A 22,484-nucleotide genomic window follows, 5' to 3' on the forward strand; every position below is an offset into this window, starting at 1 on the left:
AACTAGTCTTATTCTGTTTGCCAATATTTTATTCTGCGTAGTAGTCATTAATGCCAGAATGCTGTTATTATGGCAGAAGGGAAAAGCTGACAGCATGACAGTGTCGCTCTGTTTTAGCCTTTCGATCCGTCAGCATGTAACATAAAGTGGCAGGCAAAGCTGACTGCAAAAATCAAAGGCTCCTTTAGCTTCCACATTTTTCAAATTGCACTATTTGAGTGGCTTAGGGAAACTTCAAAGCTTCAGAGAAGAGGATTTTTTTAATTTCAGATAAGGCCCCTGAGCTGAATGTGAACTGCTGGGAGTGTAGACGCTCACATCCTAATCAATGTGACCAGCTGAATTCAAGACCGAGGAACTCATCTTGTGAGTCCTGCTTTTTTTTTCTCCCTCATGTTTTTCCTTCTCTTTGTAATTTGTATAACAATATAATTTTGCGTTGAGGCTGTCAAAGAGCCTTGATTTAAAAGCTCTTGTGCAAAATTCATTTGATTAGTTAAGCTGCAGTAGTATCATCAGGTCTATTGATTTCCGCATTATTCTGTTGTCATTATCAAGCCAAGATAAGCTCCTCTAAGACTACCTTCAGCAGAGAAGTATGCATTAGATACTTAACGCCAGTTTGTCCCAGTCCCGTGTGTCTCTTCATTTTACCTCCTCTCCTATGTATGTGAATTACCGCATTACCGAAGCACAATTTTTCGTAGAGCTTATTCCTTCCAATATTAACATAAAATGACAGACTATGTATGTCAGAGTCACATGGCAAATCGAGGCGGAGTCTCTAGTCGGTTCATCATTCATCATGTACGATTTATGTTTGTCTCTAATCCATGTGTGAAATTTGAGTCATCTCTGGATTAAGTCGGGCAGGGTAAAACAGTTTAGGATAAAAAAGCTTCCACTTCCCCGAATATCATTAAAGTGGCATGCAGATAATTGTCAGTAACAAAGAACAATGATTGAGTCACTGTGGAATTCTGCTAAAACAATGTTGGATTCTGTAGTTTGTGCTAGTGCTTTTGTCCGTTTCAATTATAGATTGAATACCATGGTTGTCAAGATGGTGTCCGTCTTGTAATGTGGATAAGTAGATACCAACTGGGAGAGCAGGAGAGCTTGCACACATTTTATATCCAAGATGTTACAATACAGTTGTGGTGAATTGCAGTGTAGTTGGACTATGTCACAACATCTCATGTTGTGGAAATGTTAGAAAGATTTAGAAGTTTTAAAGAGTTGTGTTCTAACTTTGTCACACACAAAAAATTCAAATGTTAATAATACATTTGCATTACAGTGCACTTTCACTTATGCAGTCCTGCATTTGAGTATCACGATGGTGATTATGCTAACAATAATAATAATAACAATAATAATAATAATAATAATAATAATAATAATAATTAATGGTAATGTGGAAAGCAGATAAATATAAAAAAAGAAAAGACAAGTATGTCTGTAATTAAGTGATTTATCAAAGTCAAAATTATAGTCAAAGTCTGTTTTATTGTCAATTTCTTCACATGTACCAGACATACAAAGGATATGAAATGATGTGATACAGTGATAAGACAGACCTGACAAAGATTTCAATGATGACAGATTTCAATGATGATACGCTGTCTCCTTTCCACAATTGTACAAGAGATTTCTGACACACCAACACATATATTCTGAATGGAAAAAATGCACTTATCAAAATTATAGACTAGCAGTAAATAGGAAGAACAGCACTGAATGCCAGGTGCCAAGAAGACAGGCAAACTCATGTCCGCATACTTTGTGATGTTTGACATTTAAAAACATGTTATAGGAGAAAGATTATGAGAGATCAAGGATGTTTTCCTCAAAATTCACATCCAAATCAATTCTTTGAGCAAGAACCATTAATTCCATTGGACTCCAAATATATAGTCCAAATATGTTTGTGCGAAAGCAGCCTCTTAACAGTTTGTCCCTCAGTAAACAAATGAAATTGGCAAGAAGCCATATATAGGCATTAGGCTTAGTGCTGTTAACAATGGCTAAATGCACTGCAATATATTTGTCCAAACCGGATAGAGCTAATGCAGTAAAACTAAACAGCCCATAATATAAAATACCATCAATTTTGTGTTGAAGAGAGGATTTAATCTATTAAACTTGGGGCTCAAACATCATTCACGTGAGCAAACGCCACAGGTCTGTCTGCATGTTTCAACCACAGTTAACACAGAAACAAAACAAAACAAAAAAATGCACGTATAATATGTTTTTGTCATTGATGAGTTTAACATGTTGCACTTGCTGTAAAATAGTCTTATGACTGCCATTTATTATTGTAGGTCAATTGTTGTTGCTGCATATTCTGAGGGTTTGGTGCAGCCGCATCATTGAGGATGATGATGGATGCAATCACAGCTCAGTACATTCAGAAGACAATTACAGGAGGAGATAAGAGGAGAACAGACTTGCAATGTTGGATTTGTATTTAAAATTTAATTGGATTTTAAATCAGTTTCAGCAAAAGTACAGCTCAGCGATAAACTGTGTACACAGCAATGTGGTCACTTGGCTGTTGGATTTGGCAGACTATGATTTATTCTTGATTGCCAGTCATGGCAGCCTTAAGTCATCTCAGTCATGGGCATTGTTTAAAGAAGGAATAGAAGCACACATGAGACAGTAAATCTTGAATGTGCACAGCATCATTTGATCGATTTGGGTTACCTTGTAGATGCTATTGTTATTGATACAAAGGTAGGATGGGGTTGGGGCGATTGAATTAGATCACAGTGGATCACAGCATATAAAGTCTTGTCTTAATTTGCTTTTTAACCCCACCCCACCCCTATTTGAATGAGCATCACACATTTTATTTTTTACTTGGAATAATTTATTTCAGGTGCTCACTTAACCCTGCACTGCAATTAGAACATTGTTTATTTTATTTATAAGCGACTGATTTGAGAACGCCATAATTCTAGTTTTGTACGACTTTGGATATATGCAAACGAGATCCACTTTATGGCACATTTTTTTTCAGTCCTACCCAAAAACCAATGTAATGTATTTTCATGTCGGGTGTTGGCTTGATTTGCCGCCGTATTCTATATTTCCTGCGGCTGCTTAACTTGTTTCATTACGCCTAAGTGTCCAAAACAGCCCTGTAGCAATCATAATCCTATAGTCTGTGAAAGTCTTTACTCCAAAGAAAAATCCATTCCTGTGCTTTCAAAGTCTAAATTTCAACGGTGGAAGCATGTAGCTGCAGGCAGGCCTGAAGCCCACACAGCATCCATTACAGTGGAGCAATCGTGCAGTTCTCTCCACGGACAGAAAACATATTTACTTTGTTCTGCAGCAGCTTACAACTGGGGAAGTTCTTAACCTTGGCGTAACTGACACTTCACATTCCTATATTTTTTGGAAAATGAAATCAATCGCAGTAGGTTGTGTAATTTATGAGTCGCTCAGATTAATTCCCTGTGAAAATAATGGTTGGCTAATGAATAATAGTTTGGAGTAGTAATTTTTCTCCATGCAGTGTTATTGTTTTGAGAAAGAATTGCAGAATATTTGTGGTTACATATCCTGCTACCCTGCTATTACTGAACCACCACTCGGCGCGACCGTTTGAACCAACAATTTTGGGTAAATTCTAGCAGTTGCAGTTTGACAAATTGCATTGGAAATTCACCCACATTTACTTCCGTTGGGACCAAGTATTCCAGATTAAAGTGCAACGCTAAATTGCAAAGATTCTTTGCATACGCCATCCAATGTTAGAAGTGCAACATTCAATTTATTTCACCATGAACAAAGGGAATGCGAGGGCCTGTTCATTGTTGCTTGTGCTTTGACTTTTTTTGTTGTTGTTCCACACCCATCACATAAAGCAATTATCCTGGGTCCATTTGGTTTAAAAGGTCAGTTCAGTTGGATAGTGCAACTATAGAATGACATCTCTTTATGAGTGCTTTTTGAATAGTCTATTTAGAGAACATAATTTAAAACACATTTAGCCTCCAGCACAAATGTGGCTGCTGTCTAAGTGCATTCCTGCCAGGTCATATCTCATTAGCAGAACACATTCAACAGACTATTTTATTGTTGTCTAGTCCACTTTTGACATTAATAGTAAAGTTTCCCAGCAATTGCTATCTTGGATTCACAAGGGAAGAAAAAAAGATCTCTTTTTTTTTTTTATTGATTAACCTTGTGATTAACCAATGTTGGTTTTCTTACACTGGTTCATTGATGTTTGTCTTTCCATCAGCCATTATTCTATTCTTTGAACATAAATTACAAGAAAAAGTATGGGTGGTTTGTGTTGATTTAAAAAAAAAAAAAGAAAGGGTTGTGTGCTTCGCTGCATATTGTCCCGATCTCTCAGAATGAAACAATGTTGGTTTATGTGGGTATTTATCATGTTTTTTTTAGACTTCAGATTGTGCCTGATGTTACCAATGAAATTAAGTGAAGCAGCCTTCTGAAAATGTCTGCTTTGTTCAATGAGCCGAGGGACAGCTAAACGCTTTAAATAATTAATTAACCAAACCATGAAGAATTTGATGATAAAATTTCCCGTTAGGCTTTCGGTACACAATAAGGTTGATTATAGATGACTACAATTTCCCTCATTGAACAAGCCATTTTCAACACATTTTGATCAAAGCCTAAGGAATTTTTGATTCCTCACCCCTCTACTCCCACCTCGCTCAGCAGCCTTAATGGAGTAATAAGGTGACATTGTAAAGATGTGCAATATGCAGTAAGTGCCCGCCATTTTCATACTCTTTCTCACACTCTATTTAACAATCCAGGCAGTTGAAAAAAAGTCTCAACGTGCCATTTGTTAAATATGCTGTCCTTGAGCACACCATAATGCCATTCTCATGTATTATGCAAACAGTGCTAATACATTATAGATAGCAATTTCAATAACCAAACAATGGTTTTGCATACACTTGATTGCCATTCAAAACCAAATGTTGAACAAATGCAAAAGGTATTATTATGATTGGATACAATTACCATATACCACATGATGGATTTGGATGTCCCTCCAAAATTGATGTAAATATAAATGAGTTAATGAATATAAAATGTATTATAAAAGTTCCTTATATTGTCTCCATAGGGTCCCTCTCTTCTTTAAACTTAAGTCATAAGGTTTCACAGCATTTTCTCTTTCGGGGTGCGCTGGAATGTCCTACTATCTACAGAAATTAGTGTCTCGCTCTGTAAAATGTTTAAATCTCAAAGTAAACATTTGTGTCAGTAAGCTGTAGTAGTGATGGCCGATCGCAAAGAATTTACGCTAACAAAATTCAAAAATTGAAGCCGATCATTGCAGTTAAGTGTCTCAATCGCAGTTTTATGACATCAAGCGACAAAACGCTTGTTGACATTAAGCATTCCGGTCTTTGCGATGCTTTGGGGGTATTGGTTTGTTTGGCTGTGTCCAACCTTTTTTTTTTTTTTAATGAAATGCGACCAAATTACTGTGCAGATACTGATAATCCTCAGACCTTTTGAGATTGCTCATTGCCCCATGTCTGGAGCAACAAAGTTCAGAAAATAACTTGTCGCTGGCCCCTTTATTAAGTCATCCGACGCACCTCGCTACATTACCAGTGAGCTGGATGAGCCAATTATTTTTTGGGATGGTAGTTGGAGTAAAAAGTTGAAGAATAACTGATCTGTAGAAATGATGCATATTAAATGTAGACAATTTTAATATAAATCGATTTTACACCTAATAAATTCATTAGTACACTTGGGGAGCCAATCGGGAACCAAAAGAATTGACTATTTTAGGAAGGCGAGTCTCAAGAACTGGCTTTCAAAAAACAACCAAAAAATTCCCCATTCCCAAATATTTGCACACCGATGCAGCAGAATTGTGCAATGTTAGTTCAGCATTGAGTCAATTTACATGACTGTTGAAATGAGGTGTTGGTGAGTAGAAGAATAAGCCAACCAAGGATAAAATGGAAAAGATATGAGTGACCAACAAGAGGGAACAAAATAAAGTTAGAATATTGGATGAGACACGCTAAGAGGAAAGAAACAGAAGCAATACAGCGCGGTCTGCTCGTGAGTGCATTTTAATCAGCTGAGAAAGCACCAGAGAATTAGATAAAATGTCTTCTGAAAAGTGGGGAAGTGTAGGTGGGATTTATGGTACATTGTTCCCGACCAGAAACGAGTGCTCTTTAAATTTTAGCCCACTGAAGTCATTCATCACACACGCTCAAAGGAGTAATTTCTTTGCTAGTGCAAGATGTTAAGACTTTTTTCAGACTTAAAACACAAAATTCTGCAACTATTTATTTTCTCTAAGTCATGTCCTCGATGGGGTTGCATTGAGGCCAGCTGATTTACGGCAAGAGGGACGGTACAGCATAGACTCGTCACCAGCCAATTGTAGGGCACAAGTAGACAACCACACCAATGTACCATGTTGACTCTTTAATGAACTTAAAGCCATGGTGTTGTCCATCGTGGTTATTTTTGAACCAAACTTCTAAGAGGGGGTCAAATGAACCAAAGCAATTTGAAGGATCTTTGCAATTTTTGTAGTACTGGATTATATGGAAAAAGGGGTCTAGTTTGAGGTTTATGCAAATAGTTTTTTTGGGAGAGATGTGAACTTTGGTTAATAAGCTATATTGTTGCGCCAAACACTAAGATTGTTTGGCCAAATGATCTTCGACTTTAAAGAATGTAATTTCTGTTGAAAAAAAAAAAAAAATGAGCCAACAACTGTACAGATTTATTTATTTTTTTACTCTTTATTACACCGGTGAGGTTCCCCTGCTTCCCCTACTGCACATCCCTGCCAATAAGATTTACACATTATTTACCAGCAAATAAAATTGCAACAATGAAAATATTAATCTAATATATATTTAATTACTTGAGGGAAATATGATATTAGAAACCAACATTTCACAAGTACAGACTTTAACGTGATATTGAGTCATCTTTAGAATAGGACACCTCGACAAGATGACAAAAGCTTATTTCGTGCAGGTTGTTATCAAGCAAATAGGAACCAACTAAGAGTATTACATTGCATTCATCAAAACAAAAACAAAAAAAACATCTTGGTGGCAAACTTGATTTATTTTTTAATTGTTTTGTAAAAATAACCAGCCGGTAATTGACAATGCAGTATATTTATGGAGAAAATGCTACAATTGAAATCAAGGTACGTTAAAATACCAATTACCTTTTGCCAGAGTGCTGTGATTAAGAGCAAAGATATCTCTTTGTGTTCTTGTGCTTTGCTTTTGCTTGAGGACAACAGTCCTGATGAGAATGTAATATTATCTATGGAACAAATTCAAAACAACTGCCTGACACAACGATTGCCCCCACCCCCCAAAAAAAGAAGCTTTATGTATATTACAGATGACTGGTTGAATACCAAATATGTTGATGTTACAATCAGTCTGAATCTGACTTGTTCCCCACAGGATGGCATATTCATGTCTAGTGTCTGACAGCTGAGCTGGATCCCTGTGGCTAGTATGCAGTGGGCCCAACCCAATCCGAGCACTGCAGAGTAATAAAAACCTGCAGCATGCATTCCCATCTGACCTATCGCAGAGGATAGGTGCCTAATAAAAGAGATATAACTAGCCTGTCATCAAAACAGCGTGGAAACAACTGTAGACCACATTCTTATTTTATGTTATATGCAGCAAAATGAAATCTACTTTTGAATTGCACTCAGGGCCAAACAAAAAAAAAATCTTCTGCATGTGCTTTTATTGCACCCGCAGTTCCATTATATCAGCCAAGGTTGTTATATCTGTGATTTACACATGTAAATAATGCAACAACTGGAAATGGCATACTCAGGAAATAAGTCAAATAAAAATTTAAAACAAGTCCCACTAATTAGCACCGGTGTCCTCAATAAGGGATGATCTGAAGAAAGTAAAGGTGTCTATGCTACAGTATGTATTTTATCATGTTTTTGTTTTTTTTTGAAATCCAAAATATTTTTTAACCAGGCTCAATCGCATTTTTACTTGGGACGGACTTCATACTGAGAACAAATCCCTTAATAAAACATTTTACTGTTGAATGAACTATTTGGCCCTGACCTTGAAGGAAACCTGACCAAAAAAAAACAAAAAAACCATTTGCTTCGTACGTACACACTTGCAAGCCTTCGGTGCTCAGTGAGATACAGCCTGGGAAACTTGTTCATGACCCAAGTGTTCCATCAACGTCTTGTCTTTGGCTGGGTGCAAATAATCCCAAATAATCCTCTTTCCCAGTGACAAAGATTGCCATGCTTCTGTGCTCCACGTTGTCAGCTTCCTTTTCCGCTTACACACCCAAAAAAAAAACAGCAATGCAATTAATACCTGGGAAGCTAGAAGAAAGAACAGTTCAGCACTAATTCCTCAAGGAAGGACAATTTACTTACATTTCCTGAAAAATACACACAAAAAAACAGTAACGCAATTAATACCTGGGGATCTAGAAGAAAGAAGAGTTGAATACTACTTTCTTAAAGAAGGACAATTTACTTACATTTCCTGAAAATGCACAGAAAAACAGCAATGCAATTAATACCTGGGGAGCTAGAAGAAAGATCAGTTGAGCACTACTTCCTTAAAGAAGGACAATTTACTAGATACATGACAGATGCAAGATAAAGCCGACAGCAGGAGTCACCAGGTAGCCCGCAAAGATCACTTGAGTAGCCTGCAGGCTTGTTCAATAAAGAGCTCAGCAGTGATGGGACATTTTTGATTTCCCAGGAATGTTCCAGTAGAACTGTACACTGGCAGATGTTTGTAGAACTAAAATGTATATTGATATTGCTCTGTTTCTCAATTATTATGAGAAATGCTTGACATGGTCACTTTCTTCTCTGAAATGAATATTATTAATGCTAAGAATAACATATAATCGTAACTATTGGATTCCATTGGACGACTGGATTGTTTTTTTTAGACTGTTGATACTGATATTTGACTTAATAAAATTCAGATAACCAATTAAATCGTCGATTAATTAAAAAATATATATAATGGATAAAATAACCTTTGCTTTGCTGCTTTTATATAAATATATTCTGCCTAGAAAAAATTGCTCCTATCAACAAAATAAATGTGCCCACATTTTTGAGTGTGTCACATTAATGTTCCCTGGCCTTGACGTATGTAAAGAAAAACTAAGAGTGGAATGCCCATCAAAGAGCCACTAAATAGCTCAACTGGCAATTTTAGCTTTCCATAGTAAAATGTTACTTAAAGCAGTATAAAAATGACATTGCTGCCATTAAGGAGCCTACAGGACCTCGATCAGACCAAAGTGCTTGGAAAAGCACATCCAATTAATCTGAGAGCATTACAAGGTTTGACAGTCAGTGGCTGTTTTTGACAGAAAGTGCCTTGGAGCATTGAATGAAGCAGTTTGCAAAAAGACTGCTGGCCATCGCTGCCCAGCTCTGCTCTTAGGAGTCACAGGAAGTCTTTCAGACATGACGCTATTAAGAAACGTGTCTGACTGACTACTCTATAGTGGCAGGCAGTACATACAATATAATACATTATGTGTAATTATGTTCCTCAATGCTGTGCTAATAATTACCATAGATTTTCTTTTTGCTGCTTGCTGTGTTTCATTTAATCATTGTAATTTCCCATCAAATATTGCTCTTGTAACAGAAGTTGTATTTATTTTTCCGTGCAATAGTGTGTGTGTGTGTGTGTGTGTGTGTGTGTGTGTGTGTGTGTGTGTGTGTGTGTGTGTGTGTGTGTGTGTGTGTGTGTGTTTCTATGATATCTGGCAGTGTGATCGATGTTCATCACTGCTTTACCAAAAGGCCAGTGATCTTCTCAGTGGGTGAATTGCCTGATTGTGGAATGGAATTGTCATTAGTCGATGTCCAGTCAGCATAGGTCTCTCATTTGTGTCGCCTCCTGGCCAATCATATGCCCATTAGTCTTCATTTTGCCTTTTATGGCTTAGACCTGCTCGGTTCAATCAGCTACTGCTCTCATTTTGCCACGTTGCTTTTATCTATACAATCAAAAACCCAGGGCTGTCTTCCCTCCAGCCAATAACTTCTCCATTACTCACCGTTAAAGGCACACGTGTACTTCCAACAAAAACAACCTCCAATGGCCCTGACCTTAGCGAAGGTTAAAGAATCCTAGACATTTCTGACTGTCTCATTCGATAAATCAAATTGTGACCAGTCATTGATGGTGTAGTGGTACATCGGTGCAGGCAGTGTTGGCTCGATCAGTTCACACACCCTCATCCCTTTATTGTGGCCATCGTTGTGATAGTTGCACACAACCACACAAAACAAATAACTTTTTTTTTTTTTTAAACAAAAACAAATGGCACACTGTATAAATAGTATTGTCAAACATAAACAGAATGTATTAAATCATTGAGTTCAAGTCAATGAGAGGTTGAGTCTCAAAAATGCCAGTTCACGCCAAGTCCACTTGAGTCCAAGCCATATGATTCGTATCCCCCAACCGCGCACCTCTCCCAATATTGTGGCTGGGCAGAAGATGTTTCTCTTTTCTTACCTCGGTTCACACAGTAAGAAACTGTATGGCTTGATTTACAACTAAAGTTGGCACATTCCTTGGACCTGATAACAGCGGGGAAAGTTCTTCAAGCGGTTCTTCCAGAGCTCTATTAATAGCAGAACAGTGCCAGGTCTGTTGAAGCAGTCAACTGTGATCCCAATACCTAAGAAGGGCTCTGCAGAGGTCCTATATGACCATTGGCTTTAAGATTCCTAGAGACGAGGACCCTGGAGTGGATTGTCAAGAGCTTTAAAATGGAATTGTAGGCCCTATGATTGACCCTCTGCAATTCACTTACAGGTCTGGTAGGGGTGTGGATTTTCATTATAGACACCATCCACAGTCGCCAAACACAATTGCCAGCCTCTTGTTTGCCGATTTTTCATTTGCTTTCAACACCGTGCTGCCCGACATTCTTGCACTTCCATCTAGACCATCATTTTGTTTTGTGGATTTAGAGCTAAATATAAATAAAACTGAGGACACCATTGTGACTTTTTCAGAGACAAATGGCAGAGGCAGTAATCTCTACAATAAAGAATGAGCCTGTGAGGCTCGTTGATGAGTATAAATATCGGGGAACCATCTTCAGTCAACTGCTTACAATTCCAAATAACACTGGAGAGCTTTTGAAAAATTGCCATCAAAGGCAATATCTTCTAAAGAAATTAAGGACTTTTGATGTCAGCAAAAACAATATGGTGGCATTTTATCAAGCCTTTGCGAATATTCTTCCATTTTCATATAATAGTTGGTTGCATACTGTCTTTGTCCTTTACCAATCACGGTTGAACAGAGTTACAAATCTATGTTCTAAAATCATCAGTCAGCTACGAAGATCTTTTCCTGCGTTTTGTGACCAGCAGGCTATGAGAGATGCCCACAGGCTTCTCAGAGACCCTGCTCATGTTTTCATTACACCATTTGAGTGGCTTTCCTTCGGGCGTAGGCTAAGCTGTGTTGGTTGTAGGACTTAAAGAAAGACGTCTACATTTATTTTTTCAGTATTTCCTCTGTCAAACTCCGACCCCTTCTTTCTCCAACATGGTGTTATCACAGTTCTTAAAGCATGAGTTACGTATTTAGGATTAATTGAATTTAACGTTTTTATGAATTTTTATTTGTGACTGCAATTATGATACTCTCTGTGCCTCTAATTACTCTCTAAGGATAGATATGTGATTGATTGATTGATGATTGATTAATTATGTAATTGATTGATTGAACCAAATAACGATTTGACTCGACTTCCTTGAAATGTTGGTTTTCTTCAGATAAAATTCATGAATTTCCTTTCAGCGGAAAAATTTATCCCATTCTTTGAAATGTATTTTTTGATTCACTTAAAATCAGCAATAGATAAACTATTGTTTGTATTGGCAACTTCTTTTCTCAGTGACACAGCACCCATGTTGAAATGAAAAGCAATTCTTCAAATGTAATTTTTCTGAATGTTTTCCTGTTCGCTACAAAGATCGAGGGGAAAGATAAACTGTCCCTTATTGTCACTGCTGTATTACTGTTTCTTCCTAACACTCCTCATTATGGCTTTATTTGGATGAGAGGAGCAATCATTTGTGTCTGAGCTCTGTTTTCTTGGCCTGTGGAAGAGTTGCTCTGGGGGGACTCAACCAGCCATTCACGATAAATGGGATGTGGCATGGCAATCTGTGGAAAGAAGCTCAGGTCATAATATGTGCCCTCATACATAAATTACGTAGTTAATGCACAGCTAATCTTCCAGACAGACATAGTTTCGCCCGCTGGTAATACATATAGGCAGTGCGTCTGCAAGATTGACAACAGAATCTGTATTGGCAGTTTAATGAACATTTGCAATTGTCTCTTCAGGCATTTTGTAAATCTCTTTTGTGAGGTATACAAAATGTAATTGCATGGAAATTTTGTTGAGTTTTGTTGAGTCTTGCTACCTTCAATTTTATCCTCAGAAACTGAAACCATGCATGCTCTTCTGGGTTTAGGTCAGTGACTCACTGTGAGGTTGCCATTAAGAATACAGCTGAACCTGTATTTTTTGATTCTACGCAACTTTCGGTCTAACGCGGTTTGGTCACTGATTTAGTAAAGTAGTATCATATATATTTAGTGAAGTAGTATCTTATATGGATATACAAAGACCGTACGAAGCTAAATGACTAGCACATAAACCTTAGCGCTAGTGTTTTAATTTGCGTGACTAATTTAAAGGCGTTTGATAAGACGTCGGAACAGCACTTCGTTGTGTGACCACAAAGACGGAGATCGTAAAGGCTGTTTGATTTTTATGACTGCTTATGCTAATGGGATAGGCCATCCGTACATGAACACTACTCCGATTGGTAAAATAATGTTTTTTAAGAATTATATCATATTTTAATTTTAACCCAGAAGAATTACATTATCCTCAAATGCAAACACACGTATCTTAGTACGTATTTCTCTAGTCCAATTTCATTTCATTGTACAGAGGTGTGAACTAGGGATGGGAATCTTCACCATCAAAGCGAAACGATACTCATCTCGATACACTGCCAATGATTCGATGCATTCACGATTCATGAAATTGCCAATGTTAAGATGCGATACGATTCTCCCATCTCCTGCGATACGGTGTGATACAGTACGATTCCATTTTAAAACAATGCGATCCAGTGCAATACGATATGATGCAACTGCATCTTACAGGTCGTATTGATTTTCCGATGCATATCGGTGAATCTTCCCAACCCTAGTGTGAATGTATTGTGAATGGCTGTTTGTATGTGTTTCGCATGACTAACTACCCACCAGTCCAGCATTATTCTAAAAACAACTGGGATAGGGTCAAGTTACTTACAACCCTAATAAGGAAATAAAGTATAGAAAGTGAATGGATAGATGATAATTTACCAACAATATAAATGATGTAGCTTTTACTGTATATATTACAGTAGCTAAACTGGACACCTCAACAACTAATGTGGCGTTTGACTGTTCAATGAATGAACAACACATTCAACAACAATTTTATTTGGTCGTAATATTTCACTGGCGGTTTTACGGCTTATTCTGCCAGCTTCAAAAAGCCATCACGTTGCTTTAATGAGTCTCGTGAACAAACCCATTTTGTTGCGTGACAAAGGGAGTATGCTGCACGAGGCTGTAGTAAAGACTGTTGACCTTGAAAACTAAGGATTTATTAAAAAATTGTAACTGTACCCAATTCTCTGCTCTCCATAGGCACTCTGCATGTACGTACATGTCCATCACTGAACCAAATATCAATCTCGATACATGGCCAATGATGCATATAAAGAGTCTGATTTCATGGAATTCCAGAAGTGGAGGTTAGTGGCGCTGAAAGTTCTTGATCCAAAAGTCGACATGTGGTTTGGGAAAACGGACAGAGGAGCATCTTGGTTAACATTTTTCATTGGCACTCACTATTGAGAATAAGGAAATGAAGAAATTTAGGCTTTGATTATGTTCTCATTTTTGAGTGCCGGGTTTGTTTTTCTTTAATGACAATAATAAATTAAATCTCCGTACATAGTGCCTATAAAAGCCTTTGCTTTCAACTCAATTCAACCCAACCTATTAAGAGAAATAGTGGATCATCTTGGTGTGGCCAATCTCACACTCACAGCACATCACAAACCAAACACATTGTTAGGACGCAAGACTCCCATCATGACGTGCTTATCTGCAGCATTGGGACACCACAAGGAACTGTTCTAGCGCCTGTCTGATTCACCATTACACAGCGGCTACAGCACTCCTAACCTGTCATCTGCAGAAATTCTCTGACGATTCTGCCATTTTTGAATTCATCAAAGATTACAGAGAATTTACAGAGGGCTTTGTGGAATGTTGAAAAATGAAAGGCTCAATATTAACTTTGAAAGGAGCTGCTGGTGGATTTTTAGCATGGGCTACCACTCTCCATCTGCACTAAATAAAAAGTCAGTCAGCTAACCATAAAGGTGTCTCAACCTCTAAGTACCTGGGTGCCCACATTAACAATAAACTCGGCTAGCATGCCAACATGGATGTTGGCTTCAGCCGATCAGAGGAGACTATTCCGACTCAGGAGGATGAGAGCCTTTGGTGTTCAGGGGATGCTCATGAAGACCTTTTATGACTGGTTGCAAATGTTATCTTTTACGGAGTGGTCTGCTGGTGGCACATCTGCTTGAGACAAAAAGAGGCCATCTCTGTCTTGGGATGGATGTTTCCTGTAGTCAATGCACACAGTGAGCGTCAGGATGATAAGGGCTAAGCTATCATCCATGCTGGACAACTCTGCCCACCCTCTCCAGGACACTCTGACAGCACTGGTTCTTTTAGCAACAGACTTTTCCACTCACGCTGTCTGAAGGAGATAATTTTACAGCTCCTTCCAGCCTGAAGCTTTTAGAGTCGACAACCCAAACAATGGATTGTTTATGCAAGGATAATGGTTTTTCTGCAACATGCTTCTTTTTGCATGATGATGAATTCCAATGCAATAATGTCAAACTCAACTCTATATTTATGGCCTCTTCATAAGAAAATCACTATGTGAACCCCACTTCAATTGTACAGTATGTTAACATCCCTGAGCACATACAATGTGTCGATTTTCTGTGTTCTCCTTGCATGCGATTTTTTATTTCCTGTATTCACTGTTATTGCTGAACTGATACAAATTTCCCCAATATGGGACAAATCTTATCTTACGTTCTCTTTTTTTAGGTCCAACCACATTTGACTTTGTCTCAGGACTTTCTACATCCGGCAAGGAAAACTGGATGCCTGCGTGGTGCATGCATCCTCCATCTTCACTCAGTGGTGCCCGGTGCTTTGTGAATTAGGTTCAAATTGTGACTTAAATCAGTGGGGAGATTGTCATTTTGACGATCTTCGTAGAAGCCTCCTACAGCCGGAAAGCAAGTCCCTGTGGATCTCCCCAGGTACGATACACATCTGATTCAGGTACAAGGTGCCAACCGGTCACCTGCCAGGACTCAGGTTTACACGGCCGGTAAAGAAGATAACATTTGAGCAAAACAAGCATGACTGTTGTCAAGATCGGAAAAAAAAAATCATTTTCACAAAAAGACGTGGTGTTCCAGATGTCAAAATTTAGTCAGTCGTTTGGATCTGAGTCATCCCTACAGTACCACACAATTAAATTTTGGGTTCGTTCCATCAACCAAGTTACTTATCCATGTCAAGATATAAGGTGATAGATACATTATTTTCTTCAGAGCCCCAATAAAGGCAGTAGGGCAGGTAGTGGACACATTCTCTACCACAGTCCCCACAGTGTAGTAGAAACCATTATCTTAACAAATAGATTTTATTAAGCTTCATTCATCTTAGCCTATATTTGTCATTGCAGATGTCTTTTGCATTGGTGCTAAATGGAGACATTTATAAAATTTAGCTGAATCACATCAGAACCATAATATTAGAGGCGACTGTCTGTATGATAGTTGGCTTGTATACTTCCGCTGTCACAACACCTGACTCACCCTGCACAACGGCCCTTGGTTATCAATCATCTGATTTGACTCATTTGCACCTGACGTTATACTAGTAACAACTTTGCACTCTTCAAAGTCAACTTTGTTTAGATTTTGGCTCTGTACGTCTATATGGGTCAGTTTATGCTCTTGAGACAAACTTCTATTTAAGCTTCTGTGATAAGAGCATGCAGTTTATTACCCTCCACAACATCTACCAAAGATTTGTGGCAAGATACCAGAAAGGTAAATGTGAAGATATTTTGTCTCATCTAGAATGTGATGAAATATGTTTTGTGGTTTAACCCATCCTTGAGCATCAGTAGGCAGCAACAAAATCAGGTTTAAAGACTGAATGAAGATCTTGTGACAGGATCTTGATCACTGAAATAGACATTATATTGTGTATAGTTGATGAACAGTCAATTAAAAGAGGTTGATTTATTCTGTAAATGATGCTGTTTTTTGACATTTTAAAGTGTAAATGGCAAATATGAAACCATACTGGGTGGTGACCTCAACAGCAGAAGCTGGGTCTAAGGATGTGAAATCAAATGCAACCTCTCTGACACAGAAGAAGCCTGAGCTGGTGTGCAAGGTTGAGATGTTTCATTATAAAATTACATGCAGGATCGTGATAGTTGCGCTCAACCCGAAACACAGCTTGTGCTTCGGTTTCAGTCCTCTACAGAGAGGTTAGAGACTCTGTTAAACTCTGCAGTACGTTGCCCCATTCCTATTGACCTTGGCTCTTTGGGGTTCATGCCAGTGGAGCAAAGGGTTATCCTATTTAAAAGTTAGCCTGTCGGTATAAGGATGGGTCCTGCCTGTTATTTGTGCCTAATTACCAAACAACTCACAGTATTCACCCTTCTTGGAGACCTTGAAGAAGGAACTGCAGAGCACTGACCCTGAGGTCTCCCTCAAACTGCTCACATGGGCACAGCCCCATAGTTTTGTGGCCAGTGGAAAGTGTTGGTCCGAGCTTGAATGACACCCTGTGTAAGACCTCACTTTGAGCTAAATAATGCAGTCATATTTCCTCATTTGATGATTTTTTACTCTGTGAATACATTTACAAACTGTTGATTGTTCTTCTGTTTAATGATGAAGTGATGATACTGTGGCTACTTTTGCTGTGGGAAAAAGGACTGGTGCCTGGTCAATTGTTCCTTTACCTTTCTCTCCCTCGCTTGCTTTTTGAAAGAAAATCGGTGATGCAGTTCAATCATTAGTTTGAAAATGTCATTCCTCAGTTCCCTTCTTCGGTACTGCATTGGTTGACTGGCAGATGAGGCAAAGGCACTTCCATACGTGTCTTAAGTAGATAGCTGATAGATGCACCTTAAAATGTATTCTATGTTGTGTAATGATAACACAATCGAAAACCACTTCCTATAGCATTTCCTGGTCGCCTGACCTTTTCATATTTTGTTTGAAGAATATAATTTAGAATTATCAGTTGCAATAGAGTATATTAATATGTTTGTCTTGTGTAGACTTAACAGCCACTTCACATTGCTATAAAAATGTTTTGAAGGCTCAAACTTTGTTCAGTGCATTTGCTTTGGCAATGTTTTGTGGCATATACTAAAAGAAATATTATAAATTAGCTTGTCATGACGTTTTTTTTATATAATTACATAAAAGCAGTTATTCCCAAATAGTTGTCAACAAGTGCCGGCTAATAACACGCATGGTTGTTTACCCCAAGTCCTTAAAGGCAGACAAAGGCACTGATTTACATCCTGCACCGTTTTCCTCTTGTGTACATATTTAATGGCCTCGAATGAAGATAAAAAAAGAAAAGAAAAAAAAATCTAATTGAGGGGACTCTAGAGGTTGGCTCTGATGTTTCACTTTGCGAGTCCATGCTTAACAAATGACAGGTTTTCTCTGTGGTTCATAAGAGGATGGTTTGAGGAGGGTGCTGGAGAGAGGAGGGGGGCATCTCTTTGACAGAATTGTAAAGCGGCAGAATGAACAGATGTCTCCCAATGATTAATGTTCCTCCCCGCTTTGCCTCAGAGGTGCTGCATGCCCATGCATCTCTAACCCTACACCAGCGCTCTATAAAGCTAATTTCTTTAACTTGCCGCTTTCTCTGTCTTTTTACAGATGTTCCTCTTCCCGATTGGTCAATATCAATTAGAGCAGCCTTACCATTTGGGTGTTTTGGTAACTAATGCACAGGACACGAAGGACATTACAAATACATATTTTTACTATGTGGTGAAAGGGTTTAAATGGAAATTTCCCTGCACTGGAACATGGCAAGAATACAGACTGCAAGGTGTGTTGAAGGACTGAAAGCGAGTGTAAAAAGAATCAGAAACACCAGTTTTTCTCTGAAGTTGAAAACAATTCCAATTTACCAAAATCTTCATATGTTTGATGAAGGGAGATTGTGCTAAATTCTCAATTGTATTATTTGCAGCCTGGAACACAATTTAATGTTAATTTTCCACAGTACAGCATCTATAATTTAAAAACATATTTATTCACACTTGGACGTGTATTTCCAAACGTATATTTTAAGATCTCCCCTCATCCTAATTGTATTTACTGTTATCATGGTAGTGTCAGCGATATAGAACAACAGTGACCCCTGCTGCAGCCGTTTGAGAAGGGGGAAACCCACAAACTGTCTGGTGGGAAATAGCCCATTAAATTCTAGCACTGCAAGGTAATGACTACCAGGCATATGGTAAAGGGCTCACATTAAATATTTACACTCTTGGTTAATATTTTATAGAGTAATTTTGTATTTAATTGGAATTCATACTTGATATAAATACATAACTAAGTGGGACATACTGTTCTCAAATTGACAATGGCCCCAACTCCCCTAATACAAACACATACACACACGCACACACATACATTCGCACAAACTTGGGAAGTATTTTAAATTGCAAATTTCCCTTTTGTGGACTCAACTATTATCCTACCTTAAATATGACATACACTGCACATTAAGCATGTGTGGTGCTTATTACAGTTAACACCCACAGCCATACATGGGCAATAAGAACTGTGAGCCGCCCTGCTGTTATGCTGTTTTTTTTGTTGCCGTTTATCGCTGCTGCTCAGTTTTGTGTTCTCATGTAGGGTATTATGTCAAAACCATAATTTGCATCTATCACAATTGACAGTTCAAAACATAAAGTTCATCAAAAGGCCTTTAAAATTCTCAGATATGCATATTTACTTCACAGTGAATTAACATGTATAGAAAATGGATGGATGGATTGAAATACGCATTTGGTTATTTTCACAGCAATGTGTCGTCTGAAATTTGGTGTAGGATGGACAATAATTTACATTGAAATGCATTTAATTTTATTTTCCTGTACACAGTGAACACAACACAACAACACGGGACAAAGCAGGAAGCTGAACTACAATGATGGAATGTGAGAGTAGCATTTTCCTTCTCAGGGTGGAATTAAAAAACACTTGGTTTGGTAGAAGAAAGATTTCCTCAGTCTGTCAGTGAAGCCAGGTTGTGACAGTAGCCTGACACCGAAGCTGTTCTTCTGCCTGCAGATGGAGCTGTGCAGTAGATGCTCTGAATAGCCCTTGATGGACAGAAGCTCGTTCAGCGTCTTCCTTTGTGCTACAGATGTCAGGCTGTCCATCTCTGTTCCCACGACAGCCTTGCGTGCCTCCTTGCTTTAACAAGGCAAGAAGCCTCCTTTATATTGTTGCTGCACACCACCAACACAACAAAATTGTGTACATTAGTGCGTTCGCCACCAGAGACTGGTGAGAACGTTTGCAGAATTTTTTTACAGATTTGAAAGGAAGCCAGTCTTCAGCTGTTCACTGGGCTACACGCCCAACTATTTGGCAACAAGACAGAAGAAGAAGTTTTATTAGTACGGCAACCTAATTATTTTACAAAAGCATCAATTTAAATGACCATAAGCACATCTCAAGGCTCCTAAGACAAGAGCTGACTTGCCCTGAATTAGCACAATTGATCCAGCCGTGTCCAACGTTATCCAACCTCTTCGCCCTCTGCCTCTTACTCTGGTTGAACTGCAAAAACTCTGTCGACATCGTCAAGCAGATTGACACATCCGCAAACTATAACTGTAATCATAACTTGCATTGCATTTATTTCAGAATATCCTTCTTTGAGATGAAGCTCGAAAAACCTGACTTCACTTTCCTTGGGAGCACTTCACCTTCAAGATTAAGTACAACATAGTCACGTCTCTTCTCATTCCTTCTTGAGTTATCTGCATCTTTTACAATCACTCCTTAACCTTGATTACCAACCTGTACTGGATTTGCTTCCTTCACCCATGTAGTACTCATTTTTGCAATATGACTAGAGCTCACTACTTTAACCTGTCCACTTTCTTCCAATCCTGTCTGCTGCCATTCTTTGCATCATCTAAAAGTTTACATTTCGAGTTTCTGTTCAAACCCTCTCCATTTGAATCTCCATTCTTTTTCATTTTTTCCCCCCAAATAGGTGGCAGACTAGTAGGACTCATTGAGAGGATTACTTCGTCTTATCCAAAGCTCAAAAAGATCCTAAACACCTACCTCTCTTGATCTTGCTCCTTAAATTCTCTTGCTACTTATGGTTTTCTTTTTCCCCTCATCTAAAAACTATCTGTTCTTTTTTCCCCCCCACTTGTTCTCCTCCTGCCTTGGCATGTTATCACCACTTTCACAACTATCCAAATCTCCCCACTCGGGTTTGTTCACAATGCATCTGTGCTTACCCGTCAGTGTGTTCCTTGTTTCAGGTTTCCTTATTCACTCTCAATTCCCAATACCACCTCAAATTTGGTGCTTTCGCACCTCTTGGTGAGACGAGAATGCAAATAGTCTCTAGCATTGCCTCACCACCTGACATCTGAATTTTAGCTTATTTGACACCCCCACCCCACCCCCTTGCTTGGAGATGGCACTGAAATTTTGCTTTTAAAGTTTGGGATAGCACCCGAGAAAGACTGCTACTTCTCCAGAGGCATTGTTTTGGGGATCTTGCTTGTGGACTGATGCTGTGGACTGATGATTAAACGATCACTGTACTTTACAGCATCTATTATGTGTTTGATATTGCCCATTCAGCAGCTTGTATATTTGTGGTTGAAGGGTAAACAGAGGCTTTCTTGTCTTTGTCTGAGACATACTGCCTCAAGAAGACCAAGTTTTCAACATCAAGAAATGCTATTACTCAAAAAGTGTCAACTCGTCTGAGGAGCAGCATGTAATCTACCAAACTGCGAAGGAAGGAAGAACATACATCACCCACTGCAGATTTTAATACGCTAAATCAAAAACCGGAGGTTAGATGCTACAGAAAGTGCACTTGTGTCTTCGTGAAGGTCACACCAATTATGTTTGATGGAAGTGCAACCTCATAAGCCACTTTCTATAAGAGGTGTCTCTTATGAATATAAATCAGAATAAGAAGTCGGTGTGTGGTAGGATGAAGGTAACTGTCCAGTTTTAACAGTAGTGACAATGCTTCCAATGTCAGTGTGACAGAAGAGGACAGAGATTCCATTAGCAGGGGGCTGGTACACATTTAAATGTGAGCTACACCATGAACATTTCCAGATGATACATGTCCTTTGTGAAATTAATGTTAATGGTTCTTAAAAAAGGAGTACTGCATTATTCATACATAAGTTGTTTAATTGCCTGCATAATAAAGGTAATATTTGTGACTTTTTTTGTTGAAAAAACACCACACAATCATTGGGCATCTAAAACAGGGAGGAAACTGAGGTTCTGATTAAAGCAGTCATATCAGACAACATTATGTATAGATTGGGGGGGGGGGGGGGGGGCACAATAATAATTGAAGAAAAATATAAGATAATTTGGTGCTTATAATATATGCATAATATTTGGTAATTTGCATAATTTCACCCGTGGTTACATTCTGTGCTTTGACCTAAACAAAACCAATCAAGCAAAGAAAACATTTTCTGCATGCCTCCTTTTCTCCTAATGCATATCCTTGGTCAAATGTTGAAGGATTTTGTAGGACATAACGATATAGGGATGCAAGTGAAAACAGAATTTATATGGATCCTCTCTGACCTCTAAAAGAGAGAAAGCGAGGAAAGATTCCGGCAGTTTATTAGATTACTTCTGATGTCTCGCGATTTAAAAAAAAAAAAAAAAAAAAGCCTGCTCCATAGCTCGACACTGGCACCAAGGGGAATAAATAAAGCATTGCCAAAGCGTTGTGTCAAACGTTAATCAAAAAGAATTGGAACATGTTACACTACTTGATTTTGAGCAACATCATATACTGACAGAATGTTGTAATCTCAAATGTGTGCACGAAAATAATGCTGTGTGCTAATTATTAGATCGTAGTAGTTCCATAATTCCATTCATGAAAACCTTTCAGTTCATTGGTAGTCATCCTCTGAGACGCGATTCTTTGTAGCCA

General features: G+C 38.4%; 1 long non-coding RNA gene across 1 annotated transcript; it reads left to right on the forward strand.

Moving 5' to 3' along the window:
• The first annotated feature begins 293 nt into the window (after nucleotides 1-293).
• Nucleotides 294-21,686, forward strand: LOC147052182 (uncharacterized). Its single transcript, XR_015066925.1, has 3 exons — nucleotides 294-366; nucleotides 13,785-13,891; nucleotides 15,279-21,686. It is a non-coding gene; the product is annotated as an uncharacterized LOC147052182 (long non-coding RNA).
• The last annotated feature ends 798 nt before the right edge of the window (nucleotides 21,687-22,484 follow it).

The sequence above is a fragment of the Syngnathus leptorhynchus genome, chromosome 8 (assembly GCF_054491065.1).
Source record: "Syngnathus leptorhynchus isolate UIUO chromosome 8, UIUO_Slep, whole genome shotgun sequence".
NCBI classification, from domain to species: Eukaryota; Metazoa; Chordata; class Actinopteri; order Syngnathiformes; family Syngnathidae; genus Syngnathus; species Syngnathus leptorhynchus.